A 6,234-nucleotide genomic window follows, 5' to 3' on the forward strand; every position below is an offset into this window, starting at 1 on the left:
AGACACATGGAGTAAACACACATTTAGAAGTAGAGAGTGTGTGTGTGTGTGTGTGTGTGTGTGTGTGTGTGTGTGTGTGATGCAGAAAGAGCACATATGATGCTAAAGGCTAAAGAACTGTTATCCAGTTTTGCATGTGTTGGCGCGCAGCAGCATCTGCTTTCTTGGATCGGAGTGTGTGTGTGTTCAGTTTGCCTGTTTAAAGCTCTGGGGAGTGAGTGTGTGTGTGTGTGTGGGGGGGGGGTATAATATGTGTGTGTGTGGAGCAACATGGCACACGTATCAAGAATTAGATTTCCATTGTATTGTGTTTTTTGGGGGATTTAAAGCCAAAAGATTTGATGATATTTCTATAGTTCCATATTTAAGGTGATTGCGTGCGTACGTCTGTAGATGGTGATCGGACACTTCAGCGCTTTACTGCAACAGCTCCAGTGATGATATGATAATATAATTAACTCTAAATCATGATAAATATTCATTATTTATGTGTAATCTGATCAAAAATTCCCTTTCAAGTCATCACGGGTCAAGTTCTTGGCTGATGGAAGGGAAATATTTATAAAAAACAATTAAAAATGGAACATGCAACAAATCAAAGGTGAATTAAATTCAGGTTTTATATGTCAATTACATAAAGGATGTGTACGAGTGAGCGTTAATACACAGACGGATAAAAGACAACAACAACAGTGGTGACATTATCCTCTGTTTGTCTGCGTGTGTGTGTGTGTGTGCGTGTGTGTGTGTGTGTGTGTGTCTGCAGGACAGGGTTTATGATTTTACTCTGTATTAATAGCCTCAGCTGAGGTTATGTGGGCCCTTGGGTGCCTGGTGAAAACTGTCCTCCTACACAATTGAGCACAGAGTTGTAATTCAGCCCGAGGCTCACCTACCCACAACCACCTAATGCATGCTGGGTATTCACATGTGAAACGCAGTCGGCGATGGTACCGGGAGGCTGCTTTCACTTTGTCTCCTCATGCGTCACGTTACTGTATGACATGCAGAGGCTGAAGGGAAGCACTCACTGCACATGGGAGGACTTTTGTGTTCTGCCTCTGATCTGGAAGGTGTCTTTGGTATGGGGGCCGTCGCTGTGGCGTTTTAAAGTGCTGTTCTTCTCCTGTGCAACATTAAACGTGTGGGGAAACACACATTAGAGCGCTCTTTAAAGTACATTTAGCATGTTGTGCTCGACTTGCATGGATTTAATTTCTTTATTTTATCCTTTTGGAAACATTTCTGGAAACTAACAAAACTAGACGTCACAAAGTGATTGACGCAGACGTGTACACCTGTCTGCAGGACATGAAGAGCCTTCAAACACATCTCCAGTCGGGCTTTGTTTGTTCTCACACTCCCCCTCTCACACACACACACACACACACACCATTCTTTCTTCTCTGAGGCGGAGGATCCAGTCTGTCGCTCTGTTACCTGATGTCCTTTAAGAAGCAGGACAATGTTGGAAGTAACGCTGTCACTCATTTTAAAACTGAACTTCCTTCTTTCATCGAGCACAATTGAGTTTTCCTCATTTTAAACGTTGAACTGCTTCAAAGTTTGCCTGTTGATGATCCGCCTCGCACAAACTGTGCGGGTGAAGAAGTCGTGTCTCGAGCACGCATCGGCTCCTAATGGCCCACAGTTACCCCCCCCCCCCCCCACTCTGGTTTGTTTTTGGCCAGGAGCCGCTGAAAAGCCTCGTAAGCAAAGACAAAAAAAAAAAGAAAGAGGCTTGTAAATGTGACTTTCAGGAGTTTGGAAGTTGGCCAGCTTCATCAGAAATGAAAGAATAAAGAGAAACGTTGATAGTTTCATGTGGAAAGGTTCCATGAAAGGCCTGTGCACATATTTAATTATCCCTCAGACACATTTATATATATTTATGTCTATATTTTCCATTCCCCTGTTACTGAGCAGGAGCTCTCTGGTTAACATGAGGGGGGGGGGCAGTCCCCCTCCCTCCACACGCCACCGAGCGTAAAGCCTCCGAACACCCGGATGTTCTGATGACTGAAAGCACGGCAGAACAACGAGGAGGGGAAGGAGGTACGAAGAGGAGACGTGTCAGAGGAAGATGGAGACGTGGTAGAGAGAGGCTGCAGTGAAAGAGGAGGGAGAAGTGTGGCGGACATGTTGGCGGTCACGCTCTGCTGTCACCTTCTTGTTGACCGGAATCCATCCTCCCCTGGCGAGTTTCTCCCATCTGTTCCTCCACTGAGCAAAACTCTGCAGCTCCCACTGCTGCACGCTGCTCAGCCCCCCCCCCCCCTAAAAGCAGCAACACACACACATTTAGAGATAATATTCAAAGCGTGTTTGTTAAAGAAGCTGCAACACTTCAGCTGGATGACAAATAATACCAACTATAATATATTATGTACTGTGCATGCTTTCTTTTCTCTGGGCTGTTGCACGGCATCCTGGGAAATGTAGGAAATGCACATCCTGACATGTTTAGAGTCTTATTATGAAACGCAATTAGTAAAGTCTGAGAATACATGTTCTGTATCCTCCGCTTCATCCCAAACCTCTGACACGCACTTGTTTTTGTTTCCCCACACCAAAGACAAAGACTCTCCTTTAATTTTCCTGCTTTAAAGGAAGTGACGGCTTTAAACATCACTGGTGGAACGGGGGGGGGGGGGGGGAGTCATCCTTGTGATTTGTTCTATCTGCTAAAGACATCTAACTGAAGGAGCGTCTTTGTATTAACTTTTTAAATTCCAATTACAAAGGAGGTTTAAGATCTCTCGGTGGAGTTTGACTTAGACTCCGTGTTTGATCTCCCGTCCTCCGCTGGGACGTCCTCGTCTTCCTCCTCTCCTGCCTCTTCACCTTCCCTCTCCTCAAATTATTCTATCACTCTTCCCCTTCAATCCTCTCCACCTCTTTGTCCTCCTCCTCCTCTTCCCACATCCTCTTTCTGCTGCCTGCTCTTCCTTTTCTTCACCTTTCTTCTCTTTGTTCGTTTCCTTTCTCTCTTCCTCTTTCATGGCCTTCCTTTGTCCTCGTCTCACATCTTTCCTCATTTGTTCCTTTCTTCCTTCTTTATTTTTTAAATTGTCTTCACCTCCTCGTCCTCCTCTTCTTCCCCCTCCTTCATATCTATCCTCCCCGTCTCCTCCTCTTCTCATCATATTCTTCGTCTGTGTCTACCTACGTCTTATTGTTTTCACTTCTCTTTCCCTCATTGCTCCTTTTCTCCTGCTCTTCCCGGCTCTTTCCTTCTTCCTCCTCACCTTCCTTTAGCTCCTTTCTATCCTCTTTCTCTTCCAGGCCTCCATCCTTCCTCTTCCTCCTGATTCTCCTCTTCCCTTTCCTTCTGTCTTCCTCTCCTCCTCCCTTTCCTTCTGTCTTCCTCTCCTCCTCCCTTTCCTTCTGTCTTCCTCTCCTCCTCCCTTTCCATCTGTCTTCCTCTCCTCCCTTTCCTTCTGTCTTCCTCTCTTCCTCCCTTTCCTTCTGTCTTCCTCTGCTCCTCCCTTTCCTTCTGTCTTCCTCTGCTCCTCCCTTTCCTTCTGTCTTCCTCTGCTCCTCCCTTTCCTTCTGTCTTCCTCTCCTCCTCCCTTTCCTTCTGTCTTCCTCTCCTCCTCCCTCTCCTCCTCCCTCCTCACATTCCTTCTCCTCTGCAACTACAATCCTCTTTTTCCTCTTCTACTCCTTCTGTAATCTGTCTCCACAGTTTCAGCCTCACCTTGGACATACAAGTGGTATTAAGGGACAAGAATAAGGTGTGTGTGTGTGTGTGTGTGTGTGTGTGTGTGTGTGTGTGTGTGTGTGTGTGTGTGTGTGTGTGTGTGTGTGTGTGTGTTCAGCGATCCTGCAGTGGCAGTGCAACGCTCCCTTTGTGGGGAGCAAGCTTCCACCTTGCTGAATATCTCCACTAACTGTGTGTGTGTGTGTGTGTGTGTATGTGTGCGTGCGCGTGTGTGAGAGAGCAAATCCGGAGCTACCTCGCTACCTATTCGACTTAATAAAGGAGTGTCTCGGTAACCATTACCCCCACAGCCATGCAGAACAAATTACATTTAATGGGGTTTCTTTGCCCCCACAGTCGTTTTCACCGTTCGCTTCAAAATTTCAATTTAGTGCTTAATGCTAAGGTTTCCTTCAATGTATTATAGAGCAATATTATACCAATTACGGCGTCTGCGAACATTAAATTAAATGCATTAGCACAATATTGGAGAGAAAGGCAGCCGTTTGAAACAAGTTCTGTTCCAAAGTGATGCAGGCAAATGATCCGGGATATGAAAGCCGCGCAAAGAGGCTTGACATCGAAATGCAATTACGGTTGTTGTCTTACAGTTTTATCTGTGCTGAATCATTTACTCTTTTTATATTCCGTATGGATTCTGTGGAGCTGGCGCCATCTTCATTTACCACGCTTCAAAATCACTGAATGAACACTGAGTCAGGGTGGAGAGAGTACAGCCCCGCCCTCATCGCTGCGACACCTTCCTGTGTCTGCGCTTCAGAGGGTGTTGAGGGGCTCGTACTTTGTGCACCTTATTTGCTCATTCAGATGTATGGAAGTGTCCACTTTGACTTGGACTGTAGGAAGACGAGGAGTCTGTGGCGTCTGCCGGGCGCCTGACGGAGCAGCGGCACCGTGCGCCTGATTGTATTACATCATGCTCTCACCTGTACTGACCTGAGTCTTGCACCTGGCCTAATACCAGAAACTCTGGTTCATACAACAGGATGCTTTTTCTCTTTGCACCCCCGACCGCCACGCAGTGCCTTGCTCGCCACTTAAAACCAGCAGGAAGCATCGTGTCTGTAATTCTCCGCACGTGACCCGCCAAAGACTACAGCGCGAGGGGGGGGTAAAGACCGAGGGAAAGGGCAAAACAGATGGCTGGACGCGGACCGGTCACGTGACGGGGCGGCGTGCCATGGAACTTCCTGCTCGCTCTCCCTTTCTGTCGCAGCAGTTGGTGTCACTACTCGCGCCGTCTGCGTGAATTCGAGGCCCCGGCTGAACAGATTTGCCAGTCGGCGAGGATCATTCGCAAGAAAACTCTGCTAATCTCGCACCGGCTGCCTCGACCACACTCACATACACTGTCTCTCTTTCTCTCCATGCTCTGCGCACACTTCTCCTCAACACTGTGTCGAGGGAGGGCGGAGGATTTACAAAACATGTCATCATGAGCTCACTTCCAAAACAAGATATCCACCATTCGGGGGGGAAAAGGAAATACCTACTCTTACAAAATAATGCTTTGAAGTTTTTGACCATCTTAAAGGGATATTACGTGGACAGCTTGGCTCCTTCAGTCGAGGGTTCTGTTCGTGGTGTTGTGTATTATAGATGATCAAACTAACCTTTGCTTACATACAGTGTGTGTGCAGAAAGTCCACGTGCATATGTAAAGCACCATTTCAGTTCAAAGTGTTTTACAAGGGAACATAGAAAAGAGCATGAAACAGCTGAGAGACCAAAATAAATCCATAAGAACAATAAAACCCAAGTGAAGAAACGTGAGCGGGACGTCCCCGTATAATAACCCTCGACTCTCTAATAGTCGCTTCACACAAAGGCTGTGGCTCGGGGGCCCCGTGTGTGTGTGTGTGTGTGTGGGGGCCCCCGGGCGTGTGTCTGCTTGTCACCCTTCACACATTTCTAGTATTGCAATGTTTTAAAGCTGCAACTGCAATGACTAGATCCAGTTTATTTAAACATTAATGAATTCTTCGTCTTTGTTTGACTCCTTTTTCCATCTCTGTGTTTTCTTTCAGCATCCTTCCTGCGTCCAGCCTGGTGGTGTGTGTGTGTGTGTGTGTGTGTGTGTGTGTGTGTGTGTGTGTGTGTGTGTGTGTGTGTGTGTGTGTGTGTGTGTGTGTGTGTGTGTGTGTGTGTGTGTGTGTGAGAGCCGAGCGGAGCCGAGCATGAAAGTGACTTCCTCGCCCGCCTCTGCAGCCCGCGGCGCTCTGCTCCATCCCTCCATCGCCATGATGGACTTCAGGGTCACGACTCGCTTCCTGCTGGAAACTCGCCTTTACTGAGAGGAGTCTTAAGACGGTGGGAACACACTCATGTACACACACAGGCATCATGTACGCACACAAAGATACATGTTTGCAGTGCAATGGCTCATGTATACACGTACATCTTCAATAACGTGTCTGCAGCATACACAATGTTGTTATTATACTAAGTTAAGTATATAAAATAAAGCAGGACTCTGCACCTAAATGATAACATTTCAAATCATTTGGAAA

The 6,234-nt window shown here is 46.9% G+C and overlaps 1 long non-coding RNA gene across 1 annotated transcript in view; it reads left to right on the top strand.

Moving 5' to 3' along the window:
* LOC115020797 (uncharacterized) overlaps positions 1–5,808 on the top strand; it is a 53,831-nt gene extending 48,023 nt beyond the window's left edge. Inside the window, exon 4 of the long non-coding RNA XR_003833683.1 lies at positions 5,752–5,808. This is a non-coding gene — a long non-coding RNA (uncharacterized LOC115020797). The remainder of the gene's footprint in view (positions 1–5,751) is intronic.
* Positions 5,809–6,234: the final 426 nt, after the last annotated feature.

The sequence above is a fragment of the Cottoperca gobio genome, chromosome 2, assembly GCF_900634415.1.
Source record: "Cottoperca gobio chromosome 2, fCotGob3.1, whole genome shotgun sequence".
Taxonomy (NCBI): domain Eukaryota; kingdom Metazoa; phylum Chordata; class Actinopteri; order Perciformes; family Bovichtidae; genus Cottoperca; species Cottoperca gobio.